Source organism: Pinus tabuliformis, chromosome 1_2 (assembly GCF_031772625.1).
Source record: "Pinus tabuliformis cultivar Carrire ecotype Pingquan chromosome 1_2, CPIR1, whole genome shotgun sequence".
In the NCBI taxonomy this organism is placed as follows: domain Eukaryota; kingdom Viridiplantae; phylum Streptophyta; class Pinopsida; order Pinales; family Pinaceae; genus Pinus; species Pinus tabuliformis.
The window spans coordinates 1,142,909,969-1,142,936,544 of NC_142298.1; the positions used below are offsets into that span (position 1 = coordinate 1,142,909,969).

Below are 26,576 nucleotides of genomic sequence, written 5' to 3' on the forward strand. Positions count from 1 at the left end.
TTGCAAAATACAAATAGCATATATCCAACACTAACGTTACGAAAGCTATATTTTTAATTGACCAAAACTAAAAGCACCGCAAGTATCATCAAAGGAAAATTACATCAAGTTGGAGTCTGGACAGTATCTCCTAGAGGCAAATTCATAACCCTGTCGAAATACCAACACTGCCAATCATGCATAAACAAGAAATTGCAGTTACCTACTTTGCAAACACGCAAATCTCCAATATAATACAAATTTGATAGCATGTAAGACGAGAAACAATTTTTAGTTCTTTTTCAATACAAAACACATTTATCAAGTTAAAATCTTCTGCAGAAAACATTAAATGTGCTCCATGAAAAGAATAAGAATCACGTGCAGTGGAGAAGAAGCTTCTGATTTATTTCATCCCTTTCTGAATTTGCTGCCAAGAAAACTTGCATTAAAAGTTAGGCAATCCGGATGCAGCTCCCCGGAAATACAATCTATATATAAATTCTGAATTATTCAGTGAAGAACATCAGAATCTCTAAAGTCTACAGAAATTTTGAGTGCCACCCAATGGATCGTTCACAAAGAGGAAAAAAGAGCATATAAAGTCTAAAAGTGAAATGCAGCTTAGACATGGGATATTTTACAGTTTCCCAAGGCAAGCTACAATACGTTTGACAGGCTTGAAATTTAAAATAAATCATCAAAAAATAAACATTTAAAATGTGAAATAATATAAGATTGAAACATCAGGCAGACAGAGGAAAAAATATGAAAAATCAAATAGCATGGATATAGCTCCCTTTGAAGCTTGAACTTTGCAGCATAAAGTTTGGTTCTGGTGTTTGATGTAACCAGGAGATAGGACAGGGCACCTGCATTCATAGAGCCAGTTGGACAGCTACAAAGTTGTGTAGTAATCTGCATCCAGTTAGCTGCATTCCGAATTTAAATTGTTCTGTGATCACCTCCCACGAGGATTCACCAATTGTGAGAACACAACACTTGTGGTTGCATCTTCTAAATCATCATCACTTCCACCAACACCTCTGCCAATAACGCTAGTATCAAAAGGCTCAGGCTCTGGGCAGTGCAAAGGAAGGTCTGCAATATGATTTGTACTATTCTCATCTGGATCATTTTGCATGGCTGTCTCCTGGAGTTGAAATGCATATTCCAGGTTCCATAGAACATCTCCCATGGCAGGCCTGTCAATGCCCTGCTCTTCCAAGCACTTTTCGGCAGTTTCCCCAAGCTTTTTCAGAGAACCAGGGTTAATGGTCCCAACAAGGTGAGGGTCAATGATCTTTTCAAGCTTGCCCTTTTTCTGCCAGTGCATTGCCCACTCTGCTATATTGACTTGTTCTCTGGGAAGAACAGGATTAAGAGTTGGCCTTGCACACAAGACCTCCAGTAACACTACTCCAAAAGAATAAACATCAGATTTCTCTGTCAGTTGTTGCCTTCTGAAGTATTCAGGATCAAGGTACCCAAAACTACCTTTCACTGCAGTACTTACATGAGTCTGATCCAGAGTGGGTCCAGTCTTTGAAAGTCCAAAGTCTGCCACCTTTGCCACAAAATTCTCATCCAACAAAATGTTGGTGGTCTTCACATCTCTGTGAATGATACCTTGAGCTGCCCCGGTATGCAGGTAATGGAGACCCCTGGCTGCTCCTATACATACCTCAAGCCTCTGTTTCCACGACAATGGAGGAAGATTTGATCCATACAAATGACTTCTAAGAGTCCCATTAGCCATGTATTCATAGACCAGAATCATCTCAGAATGCTCCTCACAATAACCAATCAGAGATACAAGATGGCGATGGCGAAGCTTTGACAACATTTCAATTTCTGTCTGGAATTCAGTGAGACCCTGCTCAGATCTGGGATTACCTCGCTTTACAGCCACTTGAGTACCATCCTCTAGCCGTCCATGATAAACCTTGCCAAAGCCACCAACACCGAGAAGCAAACTCTCATCAAATTTGTTTGTAGCTTGCTGTATCTCAGCAAATGTGAAGTAACGGCCAAGGTTTGAGGGTGCTGAGGAAACATAACTCCTAGAACTACTCTTGGAAACTTTACTACCCATGCTATGGGAATTTCCTCCATACAAAGGAAGAGGCAACCAAGCAGGATGAGAATACTTTGACTTTGACTTTGGATTGCAAAATAGGAAATAGATAGTAGCCATCAGCCCAAGGAGGGCAGCAAATCCCACCACCGATCCTACAATGGGACCTACCTTGCTGCTGCTTTTCGATGAACTAGGAATGACACCATTAACAGAATAAGGACCATCCAGACTTCCTGCATCATTGCTAATCTTCAAAATCTCCAGGCCATTAAGGATGGCATTGGGAGCAATAGTATCAACATTTGAAGGACCAACACTGACAGATATGTTTTTTGATCCAGACGAAGCATTCACCACAAAGTCTGTGTAATATGGAGTAGACAAGACCAATGTCTTCGAAGAAATATCGAGAGCATTGATGGCAGTTTGGCTATTAATATAGACGTTAAATACTAACTGGTAGAGAGCTGAGCTCACAATATCACAGAAGTGCATACGAACAAAATAGCTAAAATCTGGATCCACAGAAAACATCCAAGTGATGTTAAAATTGGGGTTGGTCACATTTGCATTTGCCATCTCATCTGCTGTGGCATAGACAGAGTTAGGGGCAATCTCTGGCGTGACTGTTGTGGGGTACTTAATGCTGCTGGCAAGGACACTGACAGATTTAGCAGTACCACTAGAAGTCAAATAACTCTGATCAGGTACCCAAGTTCTACCAAGAGTGTCATTCATAGGCGTGACCAGTTTACCCCCAACATTGATCCTGTATGCTGTCTCCAAAGCATATCCAGAGAGCCCAACAAAAGAAGAAATAGCAGGTAAGGTAACAGGCTGGTTAGACAACAACTCATCTGGAACTGAAACAACCTCGATGGCATTTATGAATGCAAGTGAATTGCCCGTAGGAGCAAAGTTCAATGTCAAGCTATCAGAGGCCACATTGATGAGGTACTCCTTAAACAAATAAAGGGTGCTCTTTGCATCTGTGTTGATGCTGAAGTTGTGCAAGAGAACGAATTGATCTGTTGTAACAGAAAATATTGCAGATTTAAGATCATAGCTACCGTGTGGAACAGGATAGAAATACAGACGTACCCAGTGCCAGCCTTGCAGATTAATTTGGAAGGTGTAAGAGGAGCGCTGAGTAAAGATCCTGGCTGTCAAATAGAGATCCGAAGGAACGTTGGCGCTCTGAACAGTGGCCAGGATATCCTGGCTTGTGGAAAGAAGGGATGATGAGTACGAATCCGCCTCAAAGATCTGCCCTTCAACGGTGGTGTTTTTTGATGCCCCGCAATCAATTAAGTAATTGTCTGTTGGAGTGAAGGCAGATAGAGATTGAGCAGCTAGAAAACCCCATATACAGAGCACAAGTTTCCCCTTCCACGAGAGGATGGGCAGGGTGCCCATCCTCGGACTGATCATATTGTCGAGAACTACTACTCTCAATTTTTCCTCCTTTCCCCTAGTATCCCAGACCAGGCAACAGAAACCCTCCAGCCTGTTGCTCTAGATACAAAGTCTTCGGAGATGCCAACAGTTGGCAGCTTGAATTCCGATGTTTGGCCAATTTGAACAATGTATGCACTATTTGGGTAACCAAAAACCCAGCACGAAAGCCCCTTTGTCAAATGCTTTGCAGACAATATCCCTGAAAGGTCTGTTTTGGAAATGGGCACCCTCTCTGCAAACACATCAATATCCCCAACCACCGTAACGAGCACTGATTGTGCAGACGGACGTACCAACACCCTAGCAATGCAACTCAAACCAGGCCTGAATGTTTTTCAAGGAACAAGAATAAAATAAGATTCAGATCATGGTGTCCTTCAATTATAAACTACAAAAAGCCTAACTGCAATATGACAATGGGGATGGACCCTGAACCCAATCTCATAAGATGTACACACAAAATTTCGCAATGCCCAATACTATTATCAATGCCTGCATGTGAATCCAGATTTAGATTTTTCTAAATCAGAACCCACATACCAAGGGACATGAATACAAAATCCAAATATCAATAAGCCCCCATTGCCTTATCTCGCACTTAACCGAACTACACAATATTCAAAAAAACCTATATAAAACACCAATGCCAGCATCTACCAGGGAGAAACTATAGCGCAAAACTCGGCATCCTTACAACTCACCTCCATTACAGCTCCTTCAGATGAGTATGTTGAATGTCATCCACCGAACAACGTGCTGCCCAGCATCTATTTCCAATGTATTCTACTGCCTGTAAAGCTCCAACAGCCTGTCACCACTCGAGCAGACGGACCCACAGAAAACAAAACCGACTCTGCAGTCTGAATGCCCATTGAAAACCAAGCTCGAATCTGGCTCTCCTTTATCCAAATATCCTCACCCAAACCCCCAATGCCAATCCCCTTCACCTTTGCTATTTACCAGCTCACCTCTTTCTCTCACACACGTTCAATTCAGTCGATTCAGCAGTCAAATTCGAGATACCGTTGAAAAAGATACGCAAACTATAGATTAATCAAAGTACATCCAACCCATTCTCCCTATTTGAATCTGGTATTTTCAATGCGAATCTTGATGAAACGCGGCGTCCATGGAACCGCGTTATCAGTGTCAGTTATCCGGTTATCCGGCTTAAACATTCGGAAAACTATAGAAAATCGGACGGTGGGCGGATTTTTCAACAGCTGTTTACCTTCCGATTCGGCGGTCCTGTCGGAGATTTTGCTAGAAACAGTTGGTCCCCGTTGCTAATTTTGTGAATTTAAGGAATAATTTTTTGTTAAGAAATTTGTCAGATGCTGACAGCTCATGCCCTCACATGGCTGACCTCACCTTCTGTGTTCCAAACTCAGCCGTTTTGAAAAAAAATAAACAAACTTTAGTTGATAAGGGGTTGGAGATATTCTTTGGTAAGAACCCCATTGTCACATGGCTTGGAAGGCAATGCTCCTGCTCCTTTATTGAGCCAACGCGCTTATCCAGCGAAGCTTTTCCTTGCACACTAATCGTGATGCACTTGCCTGCATATTTTTTTCATTTTTGTTTTCACATTTTAATCAGCACTTTGAATTGGCCCGCGCAGGTTTAGGTTGAAACGTAATTTTAATGTTTATATTAGGTATTTCTGATTTTGTTATGTTATTTCTTTGATCTATAATTTTATTAATTGAAAGACTAAGTTTTTAAAATTTAGTTTAAAAATAAATAAATATATTTACAATTAACTGTATTTTATATTTATAGAAAAAAGGTTATAACTATGTTTTCCATTTAAAATTTAGTTATATATTTTTGTCGTTAAGTATTATACTATTTATTTTTTAGAGATTTATTAATATATTATCTATATTTATATTTAGCATTAAACATAGTAAAAAGCTTTTTAAAGATAAAATTAGTTGTTATTGTTTAATCTAAAATTATAAATATTAATAAATAGTTTAATAATAACAACATTCTAAATATTAAATCTAAACAATTAGTCTCTATTAGAGATGAAATTTGTGTATTTTTTAGTTTGAAGATCTTGTAATAAAAGGCTTTATTTACAAGTTAATCTTAACATTGTGATCTCAATTTTCTCAATTCTCACCTTCCTTAAATATATGTTCCCTAAGAGTCTTATTACATTAACCATAATTACAACCATGGTGATGCAAGCTTGTATTTCCATTTATATAATAATTGTTATGTTGCCCACAACATTCTTGAATGCAATATGTAACAATGAAAGATATAAGACAAACAACCCAAAGGCCATAATGGTGAAAATCAAATTAAGCATGAACTTTCCACTACTTATTCCTTGTGGTCATTTGATGTGATCATGCACACTAAGCATAATTGTACTCAATGTGAGAAGGAAAAAAGTGATAATCACATGTATGGCTAAAATAAAGGCTAACACTACATCAAAGGGTAGTTGTGTTCTATAGAGGAGAAAAAGTAGATGTTGGAAGGAAGGATCCCCTAGTTGTAAAACTTAAAATCTACCATTATCAAGAGCCCCATTCCCCTATAGATGAGAAAGAATTTGGTAGTTAATTGGTGCTAATTAACAATTATCCATTTTAAGAAGAGGAAAATTCATCATCCCATCTATTACAACATAATGTGAATCCATGAGTTCTTCCCACCTCCTTGGAGATAAAATCTTTAAAAAAATAATAGTAAATCAATTCCCTATCACAAAACAAACACCCTCATAAGTAGTGAATGCTCTGTGCTCTTTCTTCTTCCTAAAGGAAACTAATACAAGATTAATAGTCGTAATGCAACATAATCCCTGCCTCTATCGTTATGGCTAATTAATTGATTAAGTGCCTACATTTTCATCTCTACACATGCTTCTTCCGCACACGCTTCCTCCGCACAGCCACCTGCACAAATCTTTCTACCCAATGAGAGCTCTCTGCACAAGCATTTGTTCTTCGCACATGCTTCCTCTACACAACCACCTACACAAATATTTCCTCCCAGTGAAATCTCTCCGCAAAAGCATTTGTTCTTTGCACACGCTTCCTCCGCACAACTTCCTTTACACAGGGTTCCCCTGCACAACTTCCTTTGCACATGCCTCATCCACACAACTATCTATGCACTCAATAACGCCTTTTAGACAATCATTGATATTCAAAGCTATTATTAATTGTTGTGGGTCCCAAATGTCGTGAGGAGTAAGCATTCCTTGTGAAATATGTTCCTAAATAGTAGATAAAGAAAAGGGTTGTATATTTATTATTTTAATAAAAAGCATGTTTCATATAATTGTCATTAGATTTAAAATTATTTAATATTCATTGTACGCTTTTAAATATGTGTGGAAGGATGGTTTTTTATAATAACAAAACTCTGCACATTAACGTGTGTAAATAACATTTGCTAATATTTAATAGCCATTTTTCATAGTGAAAACTTTAATGCAATTTATTTCATAATAAAAGAGGCATTGCAGCTATGTGTGGAGAGATTTGTGCGAAGGTTTGTGTTCTTTTCTCTACACATGCATCATCCCACACACTTTGTCTCTCAACCTCCCGCACACTCTATCTCCCGCATACACAACCTTCCGCACAAGCATCCTCCCAAGACGTGTGTAAATAAGATTTACTAATATTTTAATAGTCATTTTTTATAATAACGAAACTTCGCACATTAACATGTGTAAATAACATTTGCTAATATTTTAAAAGCCATTTCTTTATAATAGCTACTTTTCATAGTGAAAGCTTTAATGCAACTTATTTCATAATGAATGGGACATTGCATCTCTATGAGCAAAGAGATTTGTGTGAAGGTTTGTGTTCTTTTCTCTGCACATGCATCCTCCCGCACACTATGTCTCCCATCCTCCCGCACATTATATATCCGGCACATGCATCTTCTCGCACAAGCATCCTCTCGAACACTCTTTCTCTTGTAGGATGGTCAATTAATTAATTAACCATGTTTACAACAATGAGTTAATTAGCCTTTCACTACCCACTGTATTGATGCCCGCCAATGACCATTGTTGTCAATATTGATTCTCAATTTAAATGTAGCATATATTACACTAGTTAAAAGATCCTTGTGATCTAGAAACTTTGACTTGAAATAAAAGTTGAGAATATGCATACACCAAAGAATAGTGAAACCACATTTTCATAGAATCTATGGAAATTAACAATCGGAGAAGGCATGGGCATGAAAATTGCTCAGTCCTGCAGAATCACACACCTCCACACTCACACACCTTCGTACTTAGATGAGGCACGATCGCTCGTACAACTTAGGAATATTTATGGGTTGTGGAGAGTTAGTATTGTTAAGACTGGTTACCCTTATAAACATTTGTCTTTATGGAACAAATTTTATGTGTAGATATCGCTCTGAAATCCCCATTTCAACATTTTTTCCAAAATCAAAACTTAAATCAAATTTAGAGTTGTCGAGATCATTTTTTCTTTGGGCATTCCCACTGTAATAGATTGTCACATGTGCAAATACCAAAAATTTGGTTTGGATGTATGGTGAAAGAAATATCTCCCTATACCCACAAGTTGTGTGCTCTCTCTAATTACACTGAGATTGGAAGCTCAACATGACAGAAACACCATAAATAGTACAAATTCATAGTCATTTCATAATTACAACAAGATTAGAAAGCTCCCCGGGGATACACACATGTTGTGCTCTGTCTAATTACAATAACATTGGAAACTCACAACACAACAGAAACATCGTAAATAGTATGGACACACAGTCATTTCATAATTACAGCAAGACTGAAAAGCTTATGCACAATGCACAGGTTTTTCTCTCTTTATTTACAGTCATTACAGTAAGACTAGAAACTTACAACACCACATAAATGCCATAAATAAATAAAGAAACAGACATCGCACACGCCAAACACGTAATGTCATTGAAATAAAAATTTGCTAGTATATTTGTCGTTGGTTGATAGTTGCCACCAGAGAGAATGCAGTTCCTATCATTCTTTATATTACTGGAAAGAAAAAATTTAATGGGGAGATCATTCATGCATGTTCTTACAACCACTACAAGGAAAAAGACCCTCTAGCAAAGGTTTTTGCAGAAGTCCCTATAAAAATAGCCCAAAAATCCATTTGTAGCGGAGTTCGGTAAGCAAATGTTTTAGCGGATGTTTTTTAATGGTGTGTCTATAATACACTAACGCACCATTGTGTTACTATACTTACACGCATCAATGCTTAATAGCATATGGTGCAATGTGGCAGAGTTATTTTTTATACAAATAAAAAAATAATGGTGCGCTAAGTACCTAATATGCACTGGTGCATATAATACTCGATAGCACTAGAAAATGATTAAATTTAAAAAAACGCCAGTCATAAAAATCATTTTGCCTAATCTGATTCTATACTCTCACAACATCTCGGTGTGTATACTATTCAATAGCACCAGACAAGTGTTAAATTTTAAAAAAATGTTAACCGCAAAATTCATTTTCACCTTTTCGGTGCTATACTCACATAAAGCACAAGTGCTTTCACTTTTTATGAAAGCCTCAGTGCATAAAAGCATGGGGCACTAGGCAAGGTTTTTAATTTAAGAAACATCGGTGTGCTACTCATATAATAAGCGTCGGTGCCATTAACAAAATTGTACGTCTTGGTGCTTAATATACAATGGTGCACCGTTCGAGGGTTATTTTTTTTTAAATAAAAAACAACAGGCTGTAAGTAACTCTAGAGCACCGATAAGCATACTACTCGATAGCACCGAACTAGTGTAAAACTAAAAAATTGTCGGTTGTAAAATTCATTTTCACCATTCTGGTGCTATACTCCCACGAACACCTGGTACTTTGACCTTTTCGAGATGCCTTGGTGTGTGTACGACATGGTGCATTGTTGCAGGGTTTTTAATTTAAAAAAGTGGTGCATTAGCTGAAACCAGAGCATCGGTGTGTATACTACTCGATAGCACCGGAAAAAGGTTAAATGTAAAAAATGTCGGACATAAAATTCATTTTCACCATTTCGGTGCTATCCTCCCACAAAGCACTGGAGTTATTCCTGTTTTCACATGCCCCGATGCGTAAATAACATGGTGCACTAGGGTATGGTTTTTAATTTTAAAAAACCATAGTGCGCTTCGTAAATAATTTGCACCGGTGTGTGTACTCGAGCGCACCGAAACAAGGTTAAATAAAAAAAACTTACTGGACATAAAATTCATTTTTACCATTTGCAGTGTTATAGAGTTTTCAAGCACTGATGCAACTTTTGTCTCTGTGAAGTGCCTTCCCATCGGTGCTTCCATTGCTTGAAATCCTTCCGTTCATTGCTTACTGCATGCATTTCGAATGTTTTCAAATGATGATCAAATTTGTTATTTTGTTTATGTGGCAATCATGCCAATCCGATGAGCAAATGTCCAAGTAATGTCTATGTTTCTCCCTAACTTAGTTTTTTAGCAGAATAGAATTGAAAATTAAGTAAAAAAATGCATTGTTTTTTATTTTATTTTTCTACATGATGTGTTTGAGACGTTCAGCTTGCACCGTTCATGGTGCACCCTATAAATTTACAGGGTGCACTGCAAGTCAATGCATAACGTTAACGCATCATTAGTGGTTCGGTGTGTTTGGTAAATGGAAATGCACTGGCATGTGAAGTTCCACGAAGCACCACTTTAAAAATTATAATTTTTATGGCGGTACGTCTGGTAAAAGTAACTTCATGGTGCATTTATTTTTTCCAAATGTGCTGCTTAATATTAAAAAATTATAGCTCGTTGCATTCATTAACCTAAATGTTCTAGTGCGGTTCATCAACGTAAAATTAACGCACCGGTGCAAAATTTTATATTGACACACCATATTGAAAAATAAAAATAACTAATGTTATGTATGTATGTGAACTGAAAAGCAGTACATCAAGTCGATGTACGCCTCATTTTCAGTGCATTCCTGTTTTTTTTGTGGCACACTGTGTCTAATGCATTCCTATTTTTTTGGAGCACCAAGGTTGATTTGTTTTTAATTGAAAGTTATATGTCCATATTTATAAACACATTTTTCATTTAATAAAAAAAAATTATGTTTTATGTATGAGGTTGATGTATTTTATATGTCAATCATGCAGAGATGTTAGAGGAGAGAGGAGCAACAACAACAAGAGAAAAGAGTTTACCAGTATAATATGGTATGAGGGTGGGAGGCACGAGAGAGGGAGAGGGTACAAATCCCTCTCCCTCATAACACAATGACCCAAGGCCTCTTGAGGAATGTATGCCTTATTAAGTACTATGAGGAGGCTATCTCCCTAAAGGGACACTGTGGGTTGTTGGCACAACTGATTCGTTAGTGATATTTCCACCGACAAGCTTTTTGTATTGGTCTTGACATGTGCTTTTAGCCCACTAAAGAGGAAATTTATTTTATCACTGGCCTATCCAAGAGGATGGGATTTTCCCCAATTCCCTGATGTCCCCCATGGCATTGCAACAAAGATTCATCTTGTCTACTCTCAAAGATACGTTGGGGATCATGTAGTTTCTCTAGCAAATATTTATGTGTCTGATGGACAACTACGAATCGTTTATTTTGGTGCAAAGGAGGTAAGGTGTCTCTCACTATTAGTGAGTACCATTGCACACTATACTAGTGATAAGTGATGCATTAGTTTCCCTCTTTTGTTTTATGTTGATTATTTGATGCAGAGGCGACGATGTATGAGATGGTATGTCATTTTTTTGCAGAAATTTCGTATAGCTTTAGATAAATTTCGTGTTATGATACATGGTAGGGAAAAATTCCCTTTTTCTTCAGAGCTTTTTTGTTTATTTTTTGAGAGGTTTCTAGAGATGAGGCCTACTTTTGACCATCGCCCTCCTCGGTCGATGACTAAGGCATGGATGTGCATGTGGTACGAGATGGTGTCCAAGAGGGGCTAGTCAGAGTATCCGACTAATGCACTAGGGCTACTAGGTAGTGAGGCTGACCATGTGTTCGTCTTCGTGTTGTGTCCTATTGAATGTGCTAGAAATAATTCAACCAAGGGGATCACCCCAATATGAAGTTCCAATTAGAGCTCACACTATTTGGTGAAAGATTCCCATCCAGTATAAAGGCCCAGTTGCCAAATCCTTAAATGTTTTCCTTGGCTTTAGCTATAAGCACAAGAGAATGAGGCAATGGTGTCTTCAAAAAGCAAGGGAGGTGTGCCTGGTGAGTGTGCAGTTGCAACTGTGTCAAGGTTCTTCTACTGCAAAGGGGAGAGAAAAGTGAGCCTCTAAGTGAGAGGTAATAGTACCACCCAGGAAGAGACACACATGAACCAGAAGGCTCCATCTAACATCCAACGAAATAGTCCACAACAGGTGCAACGGTCGCTAAAACCAACAAATAAGGAAAGATTTGTCTAGTATCCCATAAAATAGTCCACAAGGATGGGACAATAATAACAACCATTACAAAACATTCTCAATAAGATAAGCACTAAAATAACCGAAATAGTTCAACTATCTTAGTACATGTGAAAGCAAACATGAAATACAAACGTCCACATAATAGTCTTACAAACATTCATAGTCCATGCATGAAGAACGTGTTGGCCTTAAAATTCTTATGTTATTAAGCAAAAGTTCCAAGACACATGTTTACAATGTACATCACTAACCCCAGTAGTGGGACATTGGAGCCACTCCTTGCTCCTCAAAGAGCTAGTTAATCTCTCTAATGCCTTGCAGGAGTAGCCAAGGTGAAAATTCCTCTGCTCATACAATGAGGGGGTATATCTAACTAAGGGGTGATGCTTCCCCCTTATGAATCTTTGACTACCCTCATGATTGTTCAACTTCCTATGACTTTTAAACTTACATGACTCTTCATATTCATGTGTGTCCTTTGGACTTCCACTTTACAATACATTTGGATACAATACACATGGTCCACAATAGTGATGTGGCATATGACTACTCATGACATGACATGACATGACACTGCTGACATGGACTACTTGATGATGTGGCAATGTCAGGTCACTATTGTTGTTGAGTGCTAGATGTCTTCTTGGATATGCTTTCTCTTCTCCTCTGCATGGCTTGGTAATGTGAAGTCTTCAATGATCTTAAGTCTTGGATGGTAGTTGCAAACTTGTGTCCCTTTGCTTCCCCTTGATAGATCCACTTGTGAGTTCAGTTGCAAGAGAGTCTTTAGGCATGCTTCCCTCCTCATTTTCCTTCTTCATCATCTCACCATGACTTGATAGTGTACCTGTTCCTACAATTCACTCATGACGGGACGACATCAATCCAAAAACCCCCTAGTTTAAGATGATGCATTATTATCCATGAACTAAGCCTAGGACAAGTCACAGGCTAGGAGAAAGGTCTCAGTGACTGCGCATTACCCAGTTCCAGTAGATAGGGGGATACCGTGATCATTGATACTACGTAGTGCATATCTCAGGCTATACTGAGGAAAATTTTGTGCAATGCCCATTGAGGGAAAAAATTGCACAATGGCCACTGAAGGGAAAATTTGCATGGTGGCCATTGAGAGAAAAATTTGTGTAATGGCCATTGAGGGAAAAATTTGTGCAGTGGCCATTCAGGGAAAAAATTGCGTAGTGGCCACTGAGGGAAAAATTTGTGTAGTGGCCATTGAGGGAAAAGTTTTCACAGTGGCCACTGAGTGAAAATATTACACAGTTCAAGCAGGCAGTGGAAGTTGCGGGATGGGGCCTTGGGAGGAAAAATTGTGTAGTGTCAGGAGGCAAGGAGGATTGGTCAGCAAAGAGGCCTGAAGGGAATATCTTCACAGTTTCTGAAGGCAGTGAGCTTCGGCGGAGGGAAGGGCACTATAGGAAGCATCTGTGTAGTTTTTAAGGCCAAACGAGGTTTGTCTCTCTACACATTGCGTAGTTCCAACAAGAAAGAGAAAATCTTGAGTGTTGAAGGTGCAAAGTGCACAGTTCAAGGCAGACTGGGAGGCACAACTGCATAATTCTAAAGGTCAAGGGGGGTTGCTAGACTCTGGAATTGCGTAAAACAATAGCCCTGGAGGACAGTGACTCATGATGAACTTGAACTGTGATCACCCATTTAGCATACTTTAACGACACGACAACATAGATCATTGGAACAAACAAACACGACATTCCCCTTTGTGTGATTGCCTCATGACAAGATGCGACAAGTGTGACACTTAAGATAGAATTTGGAACGACTGTGACGACACTTGTGTGAGAATGCTCAAGACTTTGTGTATGGATGTAACAGATGTTTACATGGTTAGGAAAACTCATATACACAAAGACCGACCTTCAAAACCAACAAAAAAATGCTTGCAAACATTATACAACATACAAACATGCCAAAAGACGACAGTTAATCCAACAAGAAAAAGGGGCCAAAGAACTTCAAGAAATCTCATGGAATGAGCTTGAGTGTTTGCAAAAATCAAGGAAAAGACCAAGGAAGGCTCCAAAATTTGAGTGCAAGCCAAAATTTTGGAGGGTGTTGCAACAGCTACAACATGTCCTTATGCGGGGATGGATTGGCGACAGTGTCCCAACATCCTCTTCACACAGGATGAGCCAACAAATGATAGAGGTAATATTAGAGTTTTCTTTAAATTAATCTAGTTTCATTTTATTGTATGAATTAACTAGAATAAAATTTATTCTATCACGTTCTTTACCTTGTTTTATTAAATTATCTAATTATTGTTGCAAATAGGTTTTTGAATCCATCGCATTCATAAGTGTTTGTTGCAAATTGTCTAATTATTGTTGTGTACTATATATTTTATAGACATCAACACATTCCTTGGGGACATCCCTCCTTCCCCACCAGATGGAGATGCAGAGATGGTCGAGGCCAAAAAGGGTGAGGGACATCTTGATCAGATACATGCGGGCATGCGACCGCGTCATAGGCCTGATATTAGATTTAGGATGGAGTTGGGCGACCAACTCTCTAGACTTTTGGTTGAGGCGGGAGTCCACCCTGTGACAACTCGAGACATCATGGCAGAGCCTAGGCTCCTAGAGCTCTAGATAGACTTGTCACACGATTTGATGAGTCTTATGCATCATATCATCAAAGCTAGCAAGTTTATACTAGCATTGAGGAGGGATTGTATCCATGCAACAGATACATATTCTTCATGCAGTACTACCCCATTAGATCATGATGATCAGGGTTGTGATCCTTTTGATAGTACTCCACCTCGTCGAGATGGCCATGCATCACATACACGATATTCAACAAGATGTTTTACCCCATCAGATGATGATTAGGGTGTCAGTGATCCTTTTGGTAGTACTTGACCACCTCCTCCTCATGCACCTCATGATCACCCATTGCCTCATGTTTCTCCTCGGAGAGCAAACCAACCACCTCCTCCTCAACCTCATAGTTTGACCCTTGATCAGGCATTTGACCATCTATCATCTTTTGCTACAGAGCAAGTTGCCACTACTATTATTGTATCAAATATTTTATAGTAGTTATTTGATTTGTTTGTGTGTATATATATATATATATATATATGGGGTGCATTTTTTCTGTTCGTGTTGATGTACTTAATTTATATGTTGGTGTTGATGTGTATATTATTAGGTCATGTTAGATATGTTCATTTAATGTGCTTACAGATAGATGTGTATGTTATAGTAGTTATTTGATAATATGAGATGTATATTTGAGGATGTGTGTGCTGATGATGTTAGATGATGTTTTTTTTTGTTAGATGTGATCATGATAACGATGCCCTGTTAGATGATTAGATTTGTGTGCTAGCTAATGAAGTTTATATGTGTTAGAGGTGCATATAATTAGATGATGTTAGTGGATTTGAATGTGTATTTTATATGATGTTTATGTTTGTTGGATGGTTATCATCATGATGTTTATTTTATGAAATGATATTTATTATAGAGTATGTATTGGTGAACTTATATCAAAATTTTATATATGAAATTACATGTAAAGCGACTTACTTTAAATAAAAAATGCAAATATATTTTTATAAATTACAAAGTTTAAAATGGCTGAAACTATAATTGTAAAGTTACCATAAATATTTTTCTATTTCATACATAGTTCATACATATTCATTTTAACTAGATTCTTATTCAAACAAGGTTTGCGAGCAACATAGCCCTGTCCGTAGAAAACGCCTGTTAAAAAAAAATAATAATAATAAAAACATGTCTAAAAAGTAGTCACTATAAAACAAATCAAGTTTACAAACAATTACTTGTACAAACCTCTAAACAAAACTACCTTTCTAGTCATATTCAAGCGTAGAAATCAGAAAGTTGTGACTTATACTTATAATACAAGAGTTAGACAATATCTAATTAATCTTTACAATGTCAATATCTAATTCCCACCACTTTCACCTAAAAATAACACATTGGAACGAAGAGAAATTCACTTCAATGATCTCTTGTATCTTTCTGACGTAACCTAACATCCTCTGTATTAGGTTTTGATCACAGTGGTTTGCATGACTAGATTGGTTGAACTCAACTTCCACTCCATAGTCTTGTGTCATGCGTCCATCATCAACATCCTTCGTGTGAAAATGATGTCCATATGCCCACATAGATGGGAACAAATGCACCTATAAAAAATGAAAAAATCATAGTGTCATGTGTCTAATAACCCGAACATAATTAAAATATAAATATAGATGTTACAATTCAAAGGTGCATTATGAAGTTAAAAATGTATAGAAAGAGATTATTACTGAGTTGTTGCACCCAATCCCTATGTTTAGCGCATCCTCTTCAACACGCGGGTAACAACCAGATGGACCATATTTCTCTCTGACTTGGTCAACAATCCAACTATTGGGGAATATCATTGGCATATTTTCTTTTAAATGATTAGGATAAGACACACTTCTACTATTGAACCATCTAAATTCTTTCCTTTCACTATCTCATTTCCTCCTCTTATGTTCATACAATGTGACCCAAAGTTGTGTCGCTTCCCAAAAGAATGAATTTGTTGATGGCTTCAATTCATGAATTTGTTGATGAAATCAAATTGACATATATAGTACGCATGATATCAAAATATACATTATGAAGTTCTTTATGAATAGTTACTATGTAGAAATTTGACGAATGATAAGTCACTTCTTCTTTATCACGCGCCTTTTTCCATTTGTTTTAAGAAGCTCCTCTTCTCTTTTGTCTTCATCCCTTTTGTCGCCCCAAATCACCGCACCTGGTGTGTTGTCAAATTTTTTCATGTAATCACTTGCATAATAGAAAGACTCATACAATATGTACCCCTCTACCATAGAGCCCTCGGTTTTTTCCCTTTGTCAAACAAAACCTTTCAATTTCTTCATGTACCTCTCTAAAAAGAACACCCAACAACAAGAAACCACCCCAACTAATTCAACCTCATCTACTAGGTGAATTAGAATGTGGACCTACAATTCCATGAAACTTGTCAATAGTTCCTTCTCAAACATAAAAACAATCTAAACTATCTCTTGACGCTACTTTGGAATGGTAGCCATATGAAGCTTCTTTGAAGTGATCTAACGTACAAATGTAGATGATTTAGATATGGCACATTGTAGATCTTAGGGGAAGTCATGGTTCACACACCCATGCATGAGCAAAGGATAATTACATTGTAAAGTATACACATACAAAAATTAATTATATTTTATCCCATGGAATAAAAATAATAATAACTAATAAAATCATGTTTTTGACATACGTACTCTTAGAAGGTCTAAATGGTCATGCGATTTCAACCCCGGCAAATGGTCTTCCACGGTGAAGCAATGCCATAGTGAAGGCCCATATAAATAAGGCGCCCTAACACCCATTATAAATTCCTTTTCCAAAGAAATATCATATTTCTTTAAAATCCATGGGACATAACCTTCTTTGAAAGACAAAGAAGGACCAACATGTCCTCTACTTTCTTGCCTTAGTCAATGTTCCATTTTAGTTTTTGAAGAAATAAGATATCTCCTAACATCCAATTTGTCCTTTTCTTTTGATGATATGTTCCTCCTTAAAGAAGATGAAACATTTTTAAATATATGCATGGGATCTAGTAAGTGGGAAATTTTAAGATGCTCCTAATATGGGAGCTCATAAAAGGTAGATTTCCTTTTCATCCCAATGCGAAATTTCTCAACATAGGTGTTGAATAATTATAGATCATCAAACATAGGCTCCCCCTTTGAATTGAACATTTATGTAATATCCTTCTCCTTCTCTCGCTCATATGTCCTAAGCCATTCAGTTGGTGTCATTATTACAGGCCTTTAGGTTCTCTTTGGTTTGACATTGAAAGTGGATGTTTCTCTTCTGTAAGGGTGTTCTTCTGGGAGGAATACATTGGTTTTCATAGGTGGTTGGACCACCTAGCCTTTAGGAAAGGTCCACAACATTTACACTCATCGTACCCTTTTGTTACAAGACCTTTGAAATTATTGTATACAGGGCACGTTAGTGATCATGAAGATCAGAACAATTGCAACAAATTAAATTAATATGTGAAACAATATTGTTACATATGTAAACAAATCAATAAATATGTAATTTACCAGAACAAACTCCTAAGCCTAGATAATCATATGTGGTGTAAGCACATATTCCATACAACGCAGAACTCCTATTTGTTGTGACAAATCTTGATACATCGTATACATGTATCCCTTCTCATAATTCCTTCAATTCATATACCACTGGTTGTAAGTATACATCAATATTCTTCACTTGTATTCTGCCAAGGACTATGAGAGTTAACATAAGATGTTCATTCTTCATGGATAACCATGGGGGGATATTGTTATTGAACACCACTACATGCCAAACATAATAGTTGGTGTTTTGGATATTATATGGGTTGACACCATCCATGGCTATGCTGAGTTGTAGAATTCATACTTCATCCTTGATTTTTTTGGGCCATGTATCCTCCATATGATTCATGGCTATTGAATCTGTTGGGATTCACATAACTCCCGAATCACTTCTATGTGAGGCATGTCATCTCTACAACATAGCTAATTCTTTGCAATGAGAGAGCATTTGAATACTTGGGATTATAGGCATGTGCATCAATATCTTATGAGGAGGACTATGTGATTTACCCTTTTTTTATGGTACTTTTCATGCCCACATTTTGGACATATCTCTTTGTAGGGAAAATTTTAAGGATGAAAAATTATCTTGAAGTTCTAAAACATTGACGAATCTCACTAGCCCCTAATATGCTAACTATAAAATCTTTATTGATGTATTTGTAAGATTATTCAATTTTATAATGATTTTATATATACTCTCTATATAATGTTAGTGATTTTAAAGGTCAAATAATTTTATATTGTAAAATTTGGGCGAATCATTTAAAAAAAAAGTGGAAATTGACCATTTTTTTTTGGAAAATTCATGGAAAATTAGCCCACATGTGAATATTAGCCCCTAAAATTTTCCATGTCTTTTTTTGCATATTCTCCTCTATATAGAATCCAATCATTCAAACATGCATGATATGATATGTACTCAACACCCAACATTTTCAACAATTGCTTTGCCTCTTTACAACTACTGGGCAAGACATTATCAGTCGGAAGAACATCATCTTTGAATAACCCGTAGTTCGTGGGAAATATACATGTAAATGTCAATATTTAACGTTCATAAAACTGACCATTTTTAATGTTGATTATGTGACAAGATTTCTCAAAATATAACGGACTTGATCATGGTCAATTACCTCAATATTGCCGAGAAACATGCATTCAACATGCCAAACTTTTATTTCAAGTTGTACAACGACATCGTTGTCCCCAAATGGGTAGGCTTTGACTGGCTTCTAGGTCTAAAAAGAGCGGGTTGGAAGTAGATTTTAGGCTTTCAAAAAAGGTATCAATGACATGAGCATCATCCCCTAGCTCATCGTTCTGGAATGCATCTAAAAACATTCTCTCCATGACAGTCGTATCCCGTAAATAATCGTCCATAACAACCTCTATTTGATTGCCTTCACTGCCAACTTGTGATGAATAACTACTATTATTGTAGTCATTCTTAATTGGTGAATCTAGACTTAGTGGGAATTGAATAGATGGTTGATTCAACCATTATTGGTATGCTTCATCTCTAATTTTTTCTCTTAATGCAACCTTCTCTCAATTTGACATTGTAGGGGGATGCAATGGAAGATGTAGGTGGGTCACTCATCATCACTAGAATCCTAATTTCAAAACATATTGAACATTAGTACATCAATGATATTATTAAGCACAATGCAATTAGTTCGTTGAAATTACATTATACCAAACAATTATTACCATGATTGAGGCTAAAAGATGACATGTTATAATTGGTAGGGTAAAGTGACTCTCCATTTTCATTTACTCCTGATAAGAGCTTCAGACGTTTTTGAACTTTGCATCTGAACTCAATTCTGAATTAAGATCCTACAAATTTGGATACATTTTTATTCAAAGTGACATGGATACAAAAAATCAATCAATTAGATAATCAAAATAAAAATAAATTATGAATTTACTATATCTGGAAAGAGAGAATTAGGACCCTACAAATTTGGATACATTTTTATTCAAATTGACATGGATAAAAAAAATCAATCAATTAGATAATCAAAATATAAATAAAATATGAACTTACTATAAATGGAAAGGGAGAACTTCGCGAACGACTTTGAGTAATATGGAACAAGCTGCAATTTGAAGAATTCACCATTTCATATTATGAAATTTTCTCCCTGCATTTGAGCAAAATCAAGAATATTTTTTTGTGTACATATCTAAAATTAATTTCAAGAACTATATAACCACAATCTAATTTCAATATCGTTTTCAAACCATTTTTCAAGAATAAAGTGATTTTAAGTGCAAAATGTATGTTATTTTAAATCATAACGATGTTCTTGTAAAACTCACTACATTTTAAAATAAAACCGCACTGATGCATTAAAATAATAACTGTACTAATACGTTAAAATAATAACTGCACTTCTAGGATTTCAGAAATGAAAAAAGAATGCTCTTGTAAAACTAACTGCACTGATACGTTAAAATAAAACTGCACTGATGCATTAAAATAATAATTGTACTAATGCGTTAAAATAATAACTGCACCCGGAAATAAAAAAGGAATTCTATCATATCGTGGGTTAAAAAATTTAGCGAATTTATAAGTTATATTAATCAATGTGCGTTTGCTTTTAAATGCACTAGTGCTTTTTACTAAGAAATGCACGGATGGAAAAATTGATTAAAAAAATTTGATTTTTTTTTCAAATTAAAAAATGAATGGTAGTTTATTTTTTGACATATATTTTTTGAAGTATTAAATAGAAAGAAATTATTCACTATTTCATTATTTTTCTCAAAATTTCAAGGGAGATATTTACAAAAAAGACATATTAGGAGCATTGTGGAGTGACAAAATACTTTGGAACAATAAAACTATTTAGAAGACCATAATTTGAAAGGTATGGTGATTCACTCAAAACCATGCATAGTAAAAAAAATTAAATTAAATTTTTTATTTTACTAATAATTTTTTTACAATTTCTGTAAGATTTAATTAAAATTCAGAAAAATAAAAATAAAAACCCTCCATAGTAGAAAAATTACAATTGATTTTATTAATAATTTTTTGAGAATCTCTGTTCCTATTTAGATTTAATTAAATTTTAGAGAAAAAACTAAAAAAAAATCAATACTTACCTTAAATTCATGTTTTTTTGCATATGTGACTACAAAATTTCACATTAAAGGTTAACTTCCTCTACCACTTCACAATTAGGACTTTTCATTTTAGGCATTTTAGATTCAATGATTTTGTGTTACTATATATCAAGCATTTGACATGTAAAGCAGAGGGATCACTTATTGAACCGAAACAAACCTTGTTGGCCTTGTTAGTTTTTTTTTTTTTAACTGCTTTTGCTTTTGTTTATCGATGTGCCTTGTATAATATAACACATCGGTGAGCCTTTGCCAAATAAAATTGTTAAGTCCAAAAGACTCTTGTTTAATTTTTTAAGTTTTCATTTTTCACTGTGATGGTGGTACTTGTTAAGTCCAAAAAACTTATGTTTAATTTTTTAAGTTTTCATTTTTTACTATGAGTTTATCGATGTGCTTTGTATAATATAACACATCACTCATATCGATGTGCTTTGTATAATATAACACATCAGTGAGCCTTTGCCAAATAAAAATGTTAAGTCCAAAAAAAATTTGTTTAATTTTTGAAGTTTTCATTTTTCACTGTGATGGCGGTGCTTGTTAAGTCCAAAAAACTTGTGTTTAATTTTTTAAGTTCTCTTTTTTTACTGTACTGTGATGGTAATGTTTTTATCATTACATATAGCAACATCATAATTTAAAGTTATTTAAAAAAAATAGTTTTTGTTGTCGGTGCTTAACAATGAAACGTCTAGATGCATTTTCTAAATTAAACGCACTGGTGCATTCATGCACATAACTGCACTAGTTAACATACCTCTTTTAGTTGAAAATTATGTGTTTTATTTATAAAATATATTTAATGGTTTATGTATTGAATGGTATAGGTTGTACACTCATAAAAAAAAAATGTTTGAGAAGTTGTCAAATAACAAAAATACTTATGAGCACAATAATATCATATTTAAAAAAGCAGAAAATGCAAGTTTTTGTAAATTTTTTATAAAATTAATATGTTTGAACTATATGTAAGTTTAACACTGAGTCACAAAATGATGAAGTTCGATAAAATTCTTTTTGATCTAAGTGTAGAAGAGTGTAAAACCCTGGTAGAAAAATTGCAAAAAGATAAATCAAGTGAATGGAAAAATATTATTTAATATTATTTTTTAAAAACTTTCATTAATAATATACCTAATAATATTAGATAACATGTTTAAAAATATATATTAATTCACATATGTTTATTTTTCTAAATAATGTCATTATAAGATTTATTTTTTATAGAACATGTAAATGATGATGAATTGGTCCTTAGCTCATCTGGAGTGGTGTTGGAGGTTAATGAAAGAGGAGAATTTTCTTACAAAACTATGATGAATATAGTGGAATGAACGTATAGACGTGATTTACACTTACAATACAAAAATCAATCCAGTGATTCTAAGAACCAAGCTATATTTAAACTACATGAAGCATTTTCAAAGCAATGGCCAATGAGACATGTCAACTTTGCAATAACAAAAATACACAACAATAACAAAAAAATCATTCAAAAAGTAATATTTCTAGTTAAAATGCTTTTCTAGAATTATATGTATATATTACTACAAAGCATTCATCTATTAATATCAATTCTATTATATGTAGTTCTCACATATCAATATAAAAACTTTTTACTTTTTCAGGAAGATTATGAAAATACCAAAGGATCAACGAACTGGCCAGTAGGATTGTCCAAAAAAGTGTACAACGAGATGGTCAAATAAATGGACATAATTGCATCACAAAAAGAGTTATCTCAACAACAATGTGCTTCAAATGTATGTAATCATTGATTGTTTATATTAGGTACATATGAATAGATAATTCATCATTAAATATTAATTTACAAATATTATCTTGTAGAAAAGAAAACAAAATGGAACTCATTCAACATATAAAACACGATAACAAGAAAGAAAAGGGTTGATATCAAAATTTGTGAGTAATTATTAATATTTCCATATAACAACTTAAGTTTTCTTTTTTGTATATTTTAAGTTGTTTGATAGCAACCATTCTTGAATGTCTTCAAATATGTGCTAACATACAAATAAGATTCATTGGAAGAATTGATTGAGATTGGGTTAAATATGGGTTGTGAGTATCTATGTTGTTTTACTTCTCTAAGTTTATAATTAATAGAGAAAAAAAACCATTTATATTAAATCTGTGATTTGTTATGGGGTATAAAATTTGCAAGAAACAAGGTATGGAACTACACTGACAAAAGAGTTGTTGAAAGAAGGAGTGATATTGTGTTTTGAAAGAATGTGTATAATTCAGGACTCACTTCTTGCTATGATACATTGTTTTTCGATTTACATTTGATGTATATTATTTATTTCAATTTTCATTTTTTTACCAATGTAAATACACTCATTACACTTTATTTTTATGTTTGTAGATGGAACTTAAAGAAGGCGAAAACAATTGATGCAATCAATAAAACATTTGTCCAAATAACCCAAGTCATGGAAGTAGCTTGAGCACTGACCATCAAAGAATGATGATCGATTTGAATATCAATGCAAGTTGTTGTATTTTTTGAAATAATAGTCTATGGAAATCAGACATTGTGTTTAATGTAATGGACATAGTGTCCCAATTGAAATATAAATGGTTACCAAAACTATCTCATTTTGTATGACAAAGAGACTCTTGTTCATATATAATAAAACACATTTAAAATTATTTTATATCTTTATCCAATGTCACTTACACCATTGATTAAATATATTGATGATTAAATATTATAATGAAGAGATGTGACATCTGATGATATAACAAATTAATCCAAACATCATATACAAATGTACTAATGAAAATTTAATTTATATGAATATTGTTATAAGATATATGTTGATTTTTCGATGAATAACATCATATATTAATGCACACTACTCCAAATAAGAGTTTTTCAACAACCATATTTACAATAATAAAAAATGATATCCGGGTGCGGTTGTAAAATAAAAACGCACCAAAAAGATATACATTTCATGTGCAGTGTGATTCCCCTTGAATTTCATGCACAATGTGATTCCCCTTGAATGTATTAGTGCATTTTTACCTTTAATGCACCGGTGCGTTAGATTACGTAAAAGCACTGGTACCCCATGATTTTTTTGCTTTCCCTGGTGCCTTTTGTAAAAATTACAGCACCGGGGATTTTGTAAACACATAAGCACTAGGGCGATATACATCTGAAGCATTGGTGTTGTTAATACAACTCATTAGCATTAATGCATTGTTATGCATAACCACCCGGTGTGTTGGAGAAGATAAAAGCACCAGGGATGCAAGATATTTTTTCCTGCTCCGATTCCCTTCCTAAAAAGTACTCCCTGGGGCATTTTTGGAAGACAAGCAGCGGGGTAGAGTAATTTTTAGGCACCATTTTTGTTGGTGTTGGTTGCATTCAACGCATTTTTATTATTAAAGCATTGGTGTTTTTATAAATTTAATGCATCGTTGTTCCAAACGTTTGTTTACAATCCCGGTGTTTTTATTTAAGTTTACAACATTGTTGCTTTTAAGTAAGTGCACCTTTAAAAAAACATCCACTAAAACCTCCAGTAGCGTAAACTTTTTTAGTTGAGATAAAGTTTCGTTATTAACTCCGCTAAAACATCTGCTACAACAAATAAATGTTATAGTGGAAGTATTTTTGGCAATTTTACCACTAGAAAGTATTTTCCGTTGGTAATGAAGAATAGTACTTGTTACAAACGAAAAAATATGCTTACGGTTGGATGCAACAATAGAGAAATACAAATCAACCTTGATCTTGTTAATCACAACACCGAACCTTCCATGTGATAAAATGTGTTTTAGCTCGTGTTAACAACAATCCCCGCACAAATATGGATAAATTAATGGAGCGACAATAGTCAATTAACAAATACTAAATATTCACCTAAAAATTAGATTTTTCCGGGACACATTCATCTCTATCATTTGTATTATCAAAATGTATAATAGACGTCAAATATTTGTCAACTAATTTAAACAACTTGAACATAGTACCAAATAAATTTTTGATTAATTCCATTTACGAAATATGGAAAAGTATAGGATCTATAGCTCTTTGCTTCTATCCAATAAGAATATTTGAAATGGTAAACTACCACACAATGTAGTTAAGCATAAGATTTATAGCTCTTTGCTTCTATCCCATAAGAGGCTTTGAAATGGTAAACAACCACACAATGTAGTTTTATAATTCTTGGAAGAATGTTTTTTAATGGTTTTTTTAGTGATGTTTTAAAGCTTTCCCCTTAGCATCCCAATACATTCATTTATGTTGGTTAATGGTTACAATGAGAATTAAATGTCACAGTTGTTGTTGCTCCCATTTATTTCTCTGTTATTGTACATTGTCTTTAAAATATTGTTTTTGAGAAATAGAAACCCAATTGAGATTAATCCCTGTCTAAAGCGCATAAATTCACCTTTGTATAGCTCATAATATTACTTTATGGTACATCATTGAGTGTCTATGCCAACCCAACCACTTGTACAAAGCCTCTATCTCCACCCAATCAAGGTTCCATTGTAGATTTAGAGCCATTAGTAGTTTGAATTGAGGCGAAACAACTTTCAAGAGTGTAGAGTTAAGAGACTAGTCAAATTGTGCCAAAATATGCACAATGGAAATGCAAATGCAGAGGTTGTGTCCTATTGTTTAAAATAAAATATAATATTCAAGCAATAAATCAATGGAAATCATTTTTTATTGGAATTAAAGTTCATTTATTTGTTACTATTTTTCTTTGATTGGCTTCATAACTGGTGTCCATTGCCAAACCTTTACTGCTGGACACATACATAATTATAAAATGTAATAGCTAAGCATTGATCCCAATTACATAGGCAGAGTAGACCGTTGAGCCTTTGCCATTTCAACACCTTCTAAATGTTCATTACAATCGTTCTCTAATTAACACAAAAAATTTAAAACTCTAGATTTCACAAACCGATGGACTTCTACATTTGTGTGGAGCTTTCATTGTGCGGAAATCTTTGCACATCGCATCTTGGAAATTGCCAACAATGGAACATTATAATCTTGGAACTTGCCAACACTTAAAATATTAATATGCACATTATCTGTGTTATATTCATTAAAATAAGATTACATATATACAGAGTGTTGTCTCAAGATAGGGAAACTATTTTGGACACACAATCTGTTGGTTGAGGAAATATCTCAACCACACACCAAACTAGGAACAAGTAGATATAGCCAACTCCTATAGAATAGGAACTAACTCCTTATATAGAAAG

At 35.1% G+C, this 26,576-nt stretch overlaps 1 pseudogene across 1 annotated transcript; it reads right to left on the bottom strand.

Annotated features, from left to right (window-relative positions):
• Positions 1–925: 925 nt before the first annotated feature.
• On the bottom strand, positions 926–4,859 carry LOC149210235 (receptor-like protein kinase THESEUS 1 pseudogene; annotated as a pseudogene). Its single transcript, XR_016252945.1, has 2 exons — positions 4,219–4,859; positions 926–3,841 (listed from the first exon to the last, which is right to left on the bottom strand). The product of XR_016252945.1 is annotated as a receptor-like protein kinase THESEUS 1 pseudogene (transcript).
• Between the last annotated feature and the right edge of the window lie 21,717 nt (positions 4,860–26,576).